At 48.1% G+C, this 14230-nt stretch overlaps 1 protein-coding gene across 12 annotated transcripts in view; it reads left to right on the forward strand.

Moving 5' to 3' along the window:
- The first annotated feature begins 4730 nt into the window (after positions 1-4730).
- Positions 4731-14230, forward strand: part of SOCS5 (suppressor of cytokine signaling 5) — a 108686-nt gene continuing 99186 nt past the window's right edge. For 2 of the 12 annotated variants that reach the window (XM_065589558.1, XM_065589559.1), the window contains exon 1: positions 5182-5362. The gene's annotated coding sequence lies outside the window, so the exon portion shown is untranslated. Of the gene's footprint in view, positions 5363-10408; positions 10528-11085; positions 11877-13158; positions 13480-14230 lie in introns of those variants that run through there. The other 10 variants (XM_065589560.1, XR_010599930.1, XM_065589561.1 and 7 more) reach the window with 10 other exon arrangements.

Consider the following 14230-nt stretch of genomic DNA (forward strand, 5'->3'; position numbering starts at 1 on the left):
GTCTACACGAGATTCCATTCGCACCCCCAGCTTCAGTGCTGCTGTGCCTTTAGAAATTCAGACCATAGTGCTCAACAATTCATAACAACTTTAACGTATTGCTTAAATTAAATTATCATGAATAACTGCTGTAGCGCAGAACAATTTTAGAGCTTACAAAATCTGACAGTGTCCCTTTTAATCAAGTATCAGAGGGGTAGACGTGTTACTCTGAATCTGTAAAAAGCAACAGAGGGTCCTGTGGCACCTTTAAGGCTTGGTCTACACTAAACCCCCAAATCGAACTAAGGTACGCAACTTCAGCTACGTGAATAACGTAGCTGAAGTTCGAAGTACCTTAGTTCGAACTTACCTCGGTCCACACGCGGCAGGCAGGCTCCCCCGTCGACTCCGCGGTACTCCTCTCGCCGAGCTGGAGTACCGCAGTCGACGGCGAGCACTTCCGGGTTCGACTTATCGCGTCCAGACAAGACGCGATAAGTCGAACCCAGAAGTTTGATTGCCAGCCGCCGAACTAGCGGCTGGGTATAGACGTACCCTTTGACTAACAGAAGTATTGGGAGCATAAGCTTTCGTGGGTAAGAACCTCACTTCTTCAGATGCAAGAATCAACATACCCATTGACATACACAAATACATATTAAAAATGACAACTTAATTCTATCTATGGCCTCCATTACTGTAGTATCCTAGCACCTGACAATCTTTGTATTCATCCTCACAATCCTCCTGTTAGGAAGGGAAGTACCATTCCTATTTTACCCCTTTGATCAGCGCTTCAGTCGCTTGGTGTGGTGCCTGCAGTTGTAGGTGGAAGAGAGAGGAAGAGCATGGCAAATGTCTCTCCCTTTTATCATCTTCTTTCTTCCCTCTTGGCTTTGCCCCCTCACCCTTCAGAGTCAGGTGAGTATTACCTCATCACAGTGTTAAACCGACCAAAGGAAGGGGGTTAACTCACTCAAGAGTCCAACAGATCCTTTGTTGTTGCCTAGGCCAATGTCCTTTGTTCCTGTGAGGCTGGGCTGGGTTTGTCCCATACATGCCCTGATGAGGTGTGAACTGCCCCTCTGCTCTTGAAGAATTTTTGCCTGGGCTTGCTTTAAGCCAGGAAGACATATTCTCAGCCTCATAACTATATACATGGAATTACAACCTATAACATCACTATAATATTACTTTAATAACAATGCTCAGGGCATTATGAGCCTTCTGAAGACACCCAACATGATAAACTTTGCATTAGATACAGGGGAGAAGGGGGGGCGGAGCATTCAGGGGAGGAGGGGGAAGTGAGCTGGGGCTGGGGACGGGGTGGACAGCTGCCCAAGCTTTTGTTAAATTTAAAAGCCCTTTTAGAACCAGTTGTCCCGGAACAACCGGTTCGAAAAGGGCTTCTAAATTTAAGAACCGGTTCCTGCGAACCGGTGGGAACCAGCTCCAGCTCACCACTGGGCGTGGATATGTAACAGCCGGCATAGCTCCGCCATCAATCTAGAAGTTACGTTAGTCCCTTGGTCTGTCAGCATCTCCCGTGGCAGACCGACACGAGCAAAGTTCTGCAGAAGCTTGTTGACAATGACTGGGGCTGTGGCGGTTCATAAAGGTACTGCCTCTGGATACCACGTGGCATAGTCGACTATGAGGAGGATGTCCTTGTGGCCCAAGCTGCTCTTTTCCAAGGGCCCCACCAAGTCCAGGCCAATCCGCTCGAAGGGCGTCCCAATCACCGGCAGGAACACAAGGGGGGCTTTCAGTACCCCATTCGGGCTGGCCTTCTGACACTCGGGGCAAGAGGTGCAGTAATCCAGCACCTCTTGATGGATGCCTGGCCAGAAGAACCTCTGGGCCATCCATTGCAGCATTTTCTCCCTCCCCAGATGCCTGGTCCAAGGCACTGAGTGAGCCAAGTGGAGTAAGTTCCGCCGGAACCACCACAGGACCAACAGTTGGTGCAGGTCTTCTTTTGTTTGTGATTCCTGGACCACCCAATAGAGTACGTTGTTATGGATCTCAAAATGGGGGCCTTGCTGTCGGTGTCAGGGCAGGTCTTCCTCCCACGGGGAGCCTGTCACCTGCTCCAAGCCGCGGCTGAGGGTGGTGTTCCCCTTTTGTTCTTCTAGGAAATCAGCATCTACATCCAGCCATCCCTGGCCCTCCCTTGTCGGTGCCTTGGCAGGGGCTTGGCCTCCTTCGGCTATCTCAGGATTCTCCGAGGCCCCTCCAGGGGGCCATCTGGTGCTGTCTGGCCTAGTAATCTACGCCTCTTGGCCCACCCCCCCTTTTCCTTGCAGGCTGGTTACCCCACTCCTGCAGGAGCTCAGCGAAGCCCGGCCAATCACATCCCAGAATCACTGGGTAAGCTAACTTCGGGGCCACCCCTATTCGGCACCGCCAGCCTTGCTGAGCAGCCTCAAGCTGCACCCAAATGGTGGGGTAGGGTTTCACGTCCCCATTAATACACTGCAGGCGTATGGGAGCCACGGTGAGACCAGTGGGTTCTACCAGCCCAGCCCAGATCATTGTCTGGCTACATCCTGAGTCCACTTTCACAGGTACAACTTTCTTATCCGGCTCCCACTTCTGGGCGCGTTGACCGGCAGCCCAAACCTGTCCATAATTACAATCCAGGTATGGGCAATCCCTCTGGAAATGCTCTATCTGTCCGCACTCGTAACACCGGTCTCGCTTTCCTTCTCTGCGTGGGGTGTTTTGGGGTGCTCTGCCTTCCCAATGAGTCATCTTGGCCCTGCATGAGGTTCGCCCCTGTTGGGTCCCTTACACTGAGGGCTGGTGGGGTCCCTGATAGCAGGGTATACAAACAAGGGCTCCCCCCTCTATATTGCACCCCCCCATGCTGGGGTTGGGTTCCGTTCACCCGAGTTCCCCAATTTGGAGCCGATCTTCTCCCCTCCCTCCGCTGCCATGTAATCCTCCATTAGGGAGGTCGCATTGGCAAGGGTCCTCGGGTGGTGCCGCTGCACCCACTCCTTCCCGCTAGTAGGTAGGGACTGGAGGGACTGCTCTAGGGCAACAGTCTCGGCTACTTGAACATTTGTCTGGCATTCTGGTTCTAGCTACCTCCAACAGAGGTCGCAGATTTGCTGCACCACGGCTCGTGGCCTGGCCCCTGGCGGGTACCGCTTTTGGCGGAGCCATTGGTGATAAGTCTCAGGGTTGATGCCCGTTTGGTCCAAGATGGCTGCCTTGCCTTTAAAGTACTCCAGTGCCTCCTGTGGATCCAGGTTGCGATATGCAGATTGAGGGGGCCAGTTAAGTAATGGGATAAGATAGTGACCCAATGTGCTGTGGGCCATTGGATGGCGGTTGCAACCCGCTCAAAAGTCATGAGAAAGGCCTCGGGGCCATCCCTGGACCCCATCTTTGTTCGGTGCACTGGTCCTCCGAGGCCATCCCCGGCCGCGCCTTGGGGAGGACTTGGTGCATGTCTTAGCAAAGTTGCCATCTGTTGAAATAGTCGCTCCTGGTTTGCTTGATGTTGGGCAGTCAGTTTCCGAATCAGCAGCTGCTGCTGTTCTTGCTGCTGCGCCACCTGCAGTTCCTGTTGCGTTGCAAGCTGCTGGAGCAACTGTGCCTGCTGCTGTTGGTTGTCCAGCAGCCATTTCAGGAGCTTCTGTAGCTCCATCTTGGGTGTGTGGGTCCTTCTTTCAGGCCCTGATCGTTGCCTGCATTCTCCACCAGTTGTGGCGGCCTGGCACCTTACCGCCCCCTTGGGGTGGGGGGGAGGGGATGGGATGTCGGGACCTTGCCACTCCCAAGTTCGCAGGCTCATCTCTCTGTAGGTGGCCCGACACGGCCTGATGGCCTCCCTCCGTGCAATCATCCCTTGGTCAGGGTAGTGGGCCCTAGCGGCTGGAGTCCATATAATTCGCTCCCAGTGTCGGAGCCGTGCGGCCCAGTGGCTAGAGTCCATATAAACCCCCCTCGAAGGCAGGGTAGTGTGGCCTCGTGGCCAGAGTCCATGTGGCTCACCTCAAGCATCAGGGCAGTGTGGTCCAATGGCCAGAGTCCATATAAATCACCCCCAGAGTTGGAGTAGTGTGGCCCAATGGCCAGAGTCCATATAATCCCCCTCAGAGGTGGGGTAGTGTGGCCTAGCAGCCAGAGTTCATATAATCACCCCTCACTGGTGGGGTAGCGCAACCTAGTGGCCAGAGTCCGTATGATTCCTGTTCTGAGCCACCCCCCCCGACCCGATGTTGGCCGACCACCTGGTCACCTACCAGAGCCCCCTCCTGCACCCTGAACTCCTCATCCCTGGCCCCCTCCTAGAGCCTGGAGCCCCCTCCCACACCCTGAACCCCTAATTTCTGGCCCCACTCTGAAGCCCACACCCCTAGCCAGAGCCCACACCCCCTCCTGTACCCCAACCCCCTATCCCATCCCAGAGTTCCCTCCCACACTCCCACCCCCTTGGCTCCATCCCCCAGCCCGGAGCCCCCTCCTGCACCCAAATCCCTCATCCCCAACCCCACCCTAGAGCCCGCATTCCCTCCCATACCCCAACCCCCTGCCCCAGCCCCATGAAAATGAGCAAGTGAGTGAGGGTGGGGGAGAGCGAGTGAAAGAGGGAGGGGGATGGAATGAGTGGGGGGAGCAGCTCAGAGAAGAGACGGAGCCTCAAGGCAGGGGGTGGAGCAAGGATGTTTGGTTTTCTGCAGTCAGAACGTTGACAACCCTATCAGGGCACTTGTACCAGATGCAATCGTTATTTTAATCTCCTGGCTGTGCTGGGCACTGCCAGCAGTTTCCCAAGGGATAAGGTTGGTGATGCAGACCAGCCACGCCTCTCCTGCCAGCTGGAGGCCGGGGAAGGGCCTTGATGCCCTTTACTAAAGATTACTTCCTACCAGGCCCAGAACCAGGCCATAGAACATTCCAGCTAACGGTTTCCTCATTTAATTTTACCCCCACGTGATCAATCCCTTTGGCTGGGCTTATTGCCCGAATCCAAAATGGCCGCTGATGAGCCCACTCCAGGACTGGGCAATCTGCCCGAATTCAAGATGGCAGTAAACGGAGGCTCTCTAGAGCGGTTCTAGCGGGGCCAGTACGAACGCAGCGCTCCTATAGGCTGGATGTGGCCTCAACTCTATTCCTGTACTGTTCCTATTGGTCCGATGAAGGTACAGGGCCCCTGTGATTGGCTACGGCGTTGTCACTCCCCCATCCTTCTCCGCCCCTGGGCCCAGGGAGCTATTTTCCATTCGGTGGGGGTTCTGGCTGGGGCTGCGCCGTCCCTGCGAGGCAGCGGGAACCGGGTGGGCCCGGGAGCAGATGATGCTGGGGCCCCGGGAGGAGTCGGGACGGGGCTGAGATGCGTCGGCCCCGCCGCAGTTGAACGGTAGGAGTCTCCCGGCCGGGACTTGGGCTCCCCCGCGCTGAGGAGCGGGGCACTGGGGGCCTGCTCCGCTCCCGGCCGCAGAGAGGCACCCCCCACCCCGCGGGCTCCTGTCCCGGCGGCCGCGGGCTCGCTCTCCTCGGCCTGTCGGAGGCCCGGGAGGCGGGGAGCAGCCGCGGCGGCCGTCTCCATTCCGCCGCGGGCAGTGAAAGCTCAGGGGAGCGGGGTGGGGGAAGGATGGGGGGCAAAGGGGCTGCAGGGGAGTGAGAGGAGAGAGCGCGGGGTCAAGCTCCACTTCCAGGTGCAGTGCCCAGCCCCGTCCGTGCGCGGAGGGGTTACTGCGGGGCGAGCAGATCCGTGGGGTGCCCTTAGAGCCCGGCGCTGATGGGAAGGGTACCTGGCTTGCAGCGTCTGCTGGAGGAAGAGGGGCCTGCTGGAAAAAATTCTAGTTTAGAGAGTGGCCACTTTTGCAGAGGTGGGGAAACTCGGAATTGACACTTCCACCGAAAACTCAGAGCTGATCTTCTCTTGTCGTTAACTTTCAGATTAACCCACGAACTCAGTCAGACAAGAATGACCTAAGTCAAATTTTAAATGCCTGGGCGGAAAGGGAAAATTGACTTGCTAATACCATATTGTTAGATTTAGCATAATTCAGAAGCTAACTGATAGTATTTAGAAATTTTATATATATGTCTATGTGTAATATATACACACATATTAGCTTTGCAAAATTGTGTGTCTCAGATGTTTGTTACAATCTACTTGCACAAATGGTTATAATATGGGGGGGGGGGGGGAGGGGAAGGAAAGAGGGTTTATTTGCCCCAGGCACGTGGATGAGAGAAATTTTGAAAGGCTGATTTATGTGTGAATTATTGTGAATACTTTCTTGGAACTAAAGAGGTAATAAATAGCTCTATTTCTGCTGTCACACGGTTTGTAATTTAATACTTGCACTGAACCACAATAGCTTGCTCCTGTGGTGTACACTTGTATCTGTGATGTCCATGTTTATTTCAGGGTTTTGTGTTTCATCTGATCATTTATATTTATTCATACCATGTAACAGTCAAGGTGTGGGCAGTTTCATCCCATCATTCACTTAGCTGCAGACGGCTGCTCTTTTCATCTGCTCATTGAATTTTTTAATATGCTATGTAGCCTTTGAAGGAAATTGTAAACCTACAGATTAAATAACTGTTTTAATGGTAGATGATTTGAATGGAAAGTAACTTATTTAATAGTAATCTTGTATTTATGTAACTTCATTTTAAATATAAATAAATAAAACCCTGAAAAATTGCACAGATGGCTTGGTCTCGTTTTAAGTTGATCCATGGAAGCCAGAAGCATGGTGAGCTAGGGATGTGCTCTGAATAGTGAAAAGAGAAGTGAAAATCCTGCAAGCTTTTTCATGACTTTTGAATATAATACATAAGGCTAAGGACAAAGTGCTATTTTCTACTTTGAGTACTGCAAAGCCATAAAATGTATGTAAATATTCTCTACTGTTCTTGAATTGATATTTAATCATAGTTAAAGACAGCCTTCGTTAATTTCTTCTTTAAAGTTGGCATTTTTAATTTAAACTCTCTACAAAACAAGTTAACTTCATTTCAAGGCACTTCTGTGTATTTCTGACATTCATCCTATAAGACCCACAGTTACATATAGTACCGTATTTCACTAGATTGTTAGCATTTGAAATGTACCCATGTACAATTCCTCCCCCCCTCTCCTCCCTCCCCCTGCACTAATCAGATACATCTTAAGGTTGGAATTGTCTTCTGTTTATATAGAGAGAAACTTTTTCTGAATGTCTTCTGCTGTTAGGAAAGGAGTGATTCAGATGTCAGTATTTCATTGTTTATTTAAATGCTCAAAAATATACTTGGGACCCGAACCTGGAATGAAATCTGCCTGGGCACAGGAATACACTAGCATGAAACTCATTACAGGATGAGGTTAAACCATCTCCTAAAAAAACCTCAGAACTTGTGTGTGTGGTTTTTTTTCTTAATATCAATAGGTTTCATAATCAATACTATGGTTCTCACTTTCCTTTCATGTAAAATTAGTTACAGTCAAGTATAAGGACCTTGCATCAAGATATAGTACTTGATCAAGCAAAAAGTGCCTTCGGGCCTCCTTTTCTTTGTCCCTGCAATCTGTTTTCACACAACATTGCCCTAGTAACTTAGCCATCAAAATTTCAGAATTGAACAACTTCTTGTTAGGAAGATACTCCTGGGGGCATTCTGTGCCTAAAAATTCTGCAAATTGTATTGGTTTAAATAACACTATATAATCATACCAAAATAATTGAAACTGGTAATTAATTTCAAAATACCAGTCAGCAAGTATGTTTGTAACAATACAGACACACACAAAAATCCCCCCATGAGTAGAGAGTTAAAGAAACCCCTATGACAACCTAGTTCCTGTTTCTCTGTCTCCTCCCACACAGAGCTCAGTGGGGGGAGATACTCTCACCTCTTTCCCCCAGAGGCCAGCTGTGCAGCCTGCCCAGGCCTGACCACTCCCAGCCCAGACACTCTCACTCCCTATAAGGTGACCAGATAGCAACTGTGGAAAAAATGGGACGGGGGTGGGGGGTAATAGGCACCTATGTAAGAGAAAGTCCCAAAAAATGGGACTGTCCCTTTTGAAAACAGGACATCTGGTCACCCTACCTATAGGCCAGCTGCGGGCCCCCCTCCCCAGCCCAGACATTCACATCCTTTCTTCTCTTTCCTCCCTCTCTCCCCCCCACCCCCCCAGCCCAGGGATCCAGAGGGAGAAATAGCCTCATGCTGGATCCTGGGTTTGCACAGTGTTTCCTGTGCGTAGCTGCCTCCTTCCTTCAGGGCATGCTGGGAAGTGCAGCTGCTGGGAACCCTTCAGTTCCCCCTACCTTCCCTCCCCCCCCAATCACCCTTGTCTTCTATTTGTGAATAGAAGGCCCCTAGTGGTGGGCAGCAGCACTGCAGCCCATTTCGGGCAGGGGAGGAGGGGCGAGAAATTCTGCATGCACATTAATTTCTGCAAAATTCTGCATTGCACAGTGCTGCAGAATTCCCCCAGGAATAGAAGGAAAAGTGAATGTCCTTTCATAAGTCAGCAGTTGGGAGGGATGTCGGGGAATGTGTTGCCAAACAATAGCCATATAGTAGATCGTATCTACAAAATGCAATCAGTCTTCTCCAGGAGGAGAGACTCCCAAGTTCGCTCCTGAATTTGACTTCTAGCATATTCTACAGAGCACCAAGATAACTATGTATGTCTTAAAGTTTCTTGGATTAAATTTGTTTGAAGGCCCACAGAAAGAGTACTTAAAGTGTGGTTCATCTGATCTCCTGTGACCATGAATTGTGCAGATGAAGGCTTTCCACTGAGAAATGTCTTATTCCCCTCATTTTGAGCCTGAACTCTTCCAGCTGTAGTATCCATGTTCAAGCCAGGTTTACACTAAAAAGTTAAGTTGACCCAGATACATTACTCAGTTATGTGAAAAACTCACACCGCTGAGTAACGTACTTAAGCAGACCTAACCCTGGTGTAGACAGTGCTAGTGTCAGTGGAAGAATTCTTCTGTCAACCTAACTACTGCTTCTTGGGGAGGTAGATTTCACTGTAGAGAGCTGTTATGCTGAAGTGCTACATGGGGAAGCTGCAGTGCTGCAGCTGTATCACCATAATGGTTTATGGGCAGATATTACTCCTGGAGGAATTCTGCACCAAAAAACTAAAAATTCTACACACACTATTTTAAAATTCTGCATTTTTTTTTTGTCACAGTAATGCAATGTAATCAAGCTGGGTTCAATTATTTTGGTAATTTATTTAAACTACAATACAATGGATGGAGAATTGGAGTGGGGAGCATTGGAGGAAATCACCAAACCCCTTCTGCCTGATAGAGTCAAATCTTGCTCCATTACTTTTATTTCTATTATTAGTCAACAAATATATGCAGCCATATGCTCAGTGTTACATCATAGGCAACTGAAGAGCAAGTGAGGGTTGGGGACTCAAACTCACAAACTTATACTGGCTACTGACCATCTCCAGGAAGGTCAGTAGCAAATAGTGCATGGAGCACATTTTGATAGGAAGTTTTTTCAGTCTAAAAATTTAGACCTGTTCTAATCATTAAAGTACCATAAGCATTTCTAACACCACACTGTCCTTTACAATAAGGCTCCTTTACACCACTCTGGCAATGTAAAGGAGCCTTAACATTTTTACACCTCTTTTATACTTTTGGGGGAATTCACTAAGAACAATGGGAACAATCCACTAAGCAGGCAGGCTGCTACATTCTCCTCCACCTGAGGGAACAGAGCCTGCCCTGTGCCTACCTCTTCAGAAACACCCCCCACTCTCACCCCATGCCAAGCATGCCACAATAGCGAGCAAGAAGGACAGCGTCTCTCTCTTTCTTTCTCACACGCATGACTGCCCAGCTCCTGTCCCCTCCCCCAAGGCGATTTACGTCTCTACCAGCTGCTCTGGGTGCCCAAACTGACCTGTCTGCACTGCTGGGAAGGGGGCATGTGACCGTTCTTGTGATTTCCCTTTGCTTTCCCATCAGAAGTCATTTTTCTGCGGGGAAACACAAAAATCTGCAGGGACCATGTATTCTGTACACATGTAGTGATGCAGAATTCCCCCAGGAGTAAGATATAGCCTGAAAAAAGCTGTCACAATGGAGTGTAAAGAGACAGCCTCCAGGTTAACCAGGCCCTAGCCCATTCAGGAGTGTATAGATAAACATCAAGACATTGAAATGAACCCAGAATTTCAGTGGTAACTTATGTAGGTCTTGACGCAATGATGTAATGTGCTTTCTGATCTCATCATAGGCTAGAAGGTAGAGTGTTACATGTCGATCTCTCTGTAGTTTCTGGATGCCTTCTGTGTCAGTCCAAAGCAGAGTGCAAAGAACAGATTCTGGGGTATAATAGACTCAGCTGCTGAAATTCTGTGACTTTTGGCAAATTATACCTACAATGTTCTATTCCTCTTTTTTTTTTTTAAATTCAGTTTTCCAGATGGATTTCCCTGAAAACTACCTAGTACTGCTGAGTTTTGTTGGACAAATGTATTGAAAACATGAGATATGACATCTGTGATCACAACCTTTGGAAACATCAAGTTACTAGGTATTCTAAATTCTTGCTCATCATGGGTGCCAAAGAGATGTTGATGTTGAGAAACTTAATGGACACAATTTTACCATAAATAGAAGTATTTAAATCACTAAATGTTACAGTTCTGCCCAGAGGCCCCACTCCTACTGGGCACCGTTCAGACACCTAGAAGGTCTGGCTCCTGCCCCATAGAGTTTACAGTTTAGGAAACAAAGTGACATGAGCAACAACATTTAGGTTCCTTGAAATGAAAGGGTAATGGGAGTTGCAAACCATTGTTCCATATCAGAATATGGCTCAAAGTTTCAGCCATATATCTTTGACCAAAGTTTCTAAACAAATCTGTAAACTTATCCTCAGCTTGCTCCATTATGTTTGGGTATTGCAACACATATACAGTAGCAATAGCATCTTTGGATGAAATGACTTAACTTTCTAGAAGTTGCTGTAATATCACTTCGTATTGTCAGTAATGCTGAGCAGAAGTCACTCCTGGAGGAATTCTGTGCCACTGCACAATGCAGAACTTTGCAGAAATTAATGTGCACATGAATTTCCTTTCCCCCACAGAAATGAGCTGCAGTGCTGCTGGCTGCCACTAGGGGCCACTGGACCCAGCAGAGCCCAGCTCACACATAGAAGACATTGCTGTAGGGATGGGAGGAAGCTAAAGGATTCCTGGCAGCTGCAGTTCCCTGCATGCCCAGAGAGAAGGAGACAGTGATGTGCAGGAAACTCCACACAAGCCGAGACCCAGCATCAGACTGTTTCTCTCTCTGGATCCCTGGGCTCTGAGGGGTAGTGGGGCGGGTATCTGGGCAAGGGGGAGCCCGTGGCTGGGCTCTGGGGGGGGAGGGGAGGGGTGGGTGTCTGGGCTGGGGGGGGCCACAGCTAGGCTCTGGGGGGTGGGAACATAAGAATGGCCATACTGGGTCACACCAAAAGTCCATCCAGCCCAGTATCCTGTCTATCGACAGTGGCCAATGCCAGGTGCCCCAGAGGAAGTGAACCTAACAGGTAATGATCAAATGATCTCTCTCCTGCCATCCATCTCCACCCTCAGACAAACAGAGGCTAGGGACATTCCTTACCCATCCTGGCTAATAGCCATAAAACCTCCATGGATTTATCTAGTTCTCTTTTAAACCCTGTTATAGTCCTAGCCTTCACAACCTCCTCAGGCAAGGAGTTTCATAGGTTAGCTGTGCGCTGTGTGAAGAAGAACTTCCTTTTATTTGTTTTAAACCTGCTGCCCATTAATTTCATTTGGTGGCCCCTAGTTCTTATATTATGGGAACAAGTAAATAACTTGGGGCAGGTGTCTGGGCTGGGGGGGCTACAGCTGGGCTCGTGGGGGGGGGGAGGGGCGAGTGGGCAAGTAGAGGCTGGGTTCTGGGGGAAGGGGGAGCAGTTATCTAGGCAAGTGGGGGTGCCCCTCAGCTGGGCTCGGGCGGGGTGCTGTTCTCTGGGCTCAGGGGGACCCCGCATCTGGGCTCTGGGCTGGAGGGGGTTCAGGTGTATTGCCTGAGGGGGCCCTGTGTCTGGGTTATTGGGGGGAGGGGAGGAGGATTCTGGGTGTCTAGCCCCCAGGTTGGGCTCTGCAGGAGGCATGGAGGCAGAGGAACAGGACCTGGGGTGTCATAGGGGTTTCTTTAACTCTCCTGGGGGAATTTTTGTGTGTGTCTATATTGTTACAGACATACTTGCTGACAGGTATTTTGAAATAAATTACCAAAATAATTGAAATTGGTGTGATCGGGTAGTGTTGTTTTGACAAATACTATTTGCAGAATTTTAAAATTTTGTGTGCAGAATTTTTAATTTTTTGGTGCAGAATGCTCCACAGGACTAAGAAGTTTAAAGTGAGTACAGTTTTCAAAAATGAACAGAAACAAGCTTAATTCTGTGAAGCACTTACTTTTAGTAGCCTCTGGATAATGAAGCTTTGATTAACTGAAATATGGAGTTTTGATTAACTGTCAGAAGTGACTAACACTTTAAGGGTCAGATTGTGCCACCTTACATTGAGCAAGAGTAACACCATTGAAATGCAGTGTATTGAAATCGGTGAGACTTCTTGTGGTGGCAAGGCACTACTCAACATAAGGCTGGCACAAACAGGCCCTAATCAAGCATGTTTAAACATAAATACTAGGCATTTGGTTTTTGTTTTTCCTTAAATGTAGAAACTAGCCTTGAGTTCTTCCCCCTCTCTTCTCAGTAGAAGGTGTCTGTCTGTGTGTCTCTCTCTCTCTCTCTCTCTCTCTCTCTCTCTCTGAGACAGACAGACACTATTAACCTGCCTCGAAAACAAATTTAATTTAAAATTGGAAAAAAAACTTCGGGGATTGTGAAATCATAAACTTGGATGGGTAGTTGATGCTTCATTTGCGCAGCCCCCAATTTAAAGTATTGCCAACACTAAATGACAGGGTTAAGAGATAAATATAAATATACACACAAACAACACACTATTTTGGAATTTTTTCGTGGGCACTATTGTATAAAATATTGATGTAAACAGGTTAGAAATTATCTGTTGCTTGTTTACACTTAAAATTGTGTTAGCATATTGTGTAAATAAATAACTTCTCAGTATTTTCTAACTGGTCTAAATGTTTTAAATCTATTTTTTGTTTTTAGAATTGCAGTAGTTTTTTAGCTTCTTGGCATATCTAGTAGTGTACAACTGCTTGCCATGGCTTCATACACCAGATGACATTGGATACGTGACTGTTCCAGGCCCTGGAGGGTTACCTAAGGTTTCACTGTTACAGCCATTTAATGGCTACAAACACAGCTAAGAAGAGCTGATCGGGGTAGGGAACAGAGGGTTAGGAAGAAACCATTCCCTATTTGCAAGTTCCTGCATAACTGTCCATTATGGATATTTTCACCTTCCTCTGAAACACTGCTACTTCTTGGTTTTGGAGACAGGATGTAGATGACCATTAATCTGGCGAGGTATAGTTGTTGCTATGTTCCTTTAACCCAGGGGTAGTCAATAGGTGGACCATGGGCCAGATCCAGACTGCCAGATGCTTTTGAACAGACTGCAAAATCTTTTATTTACTTATTATCATTATTGCGGTGTGAAAAATGTTTCTCCGGAGTCTGGACCTTGACCAAGAAATTTGGACCTTGACAAAAAATGACTACCCTTGCTTTAACCTGTGAATAGTCCAGTGTTACACTGTTCATTTTTCTGATCTCATACGTTCTATCTGGATTTTATGTAAGGTTCATATTTTATATATCCCTAGTCAAAAGACTAGGAAAAGGAGTATGAGGGTAGTTTACTGTGAATGGTGCAATCCTATTAAAAGGAAAAGCCATAAATCTTGCTACCTCTGTCCATCATGCCCTGGTACTTAGCTACTTAATTATCTGAAGTCTTTGAAGCTTTTGTTTGTGTCTTAGTTGATTTCATGTAGCTTTCACATAAGACAGAGGTCTTTTCTGCACTTAAAATGCTACAGTGGTGCAGTTGCTGCCTTTGCCATTGGCATAGGTAATTTTACCTCCCTGAGAGGCAGTAGCTAGGTTGACAGAAGAATTCTTCTATCAACCTTGTGCTGCCTACATGAGGACTTAGGTCAGCTTAACTATGTCACTTGGGTGTAGATTGTTTTACACCGCTGAGCAACGTAGCTGGCTCAACCTAATCTTCTAGTGTAGACCAGCCCATACGCAAATGTATTTAAGTTATCTGTTC

This window comes from Chrysemys picta, chromosome 3 (assembly GCF_011386835.1).
Source record: "Chrysemys picta bellii isolate R12L10 chromosome 3, ASM1138683v2, whole genome shotgun sequence".
Taxonomy (NCBI): domain Eukaryota; kingdom Metazoa; phylum Chordata; order Testudines; family Emydidae; genus Chrysemys; species Chrysemys picta.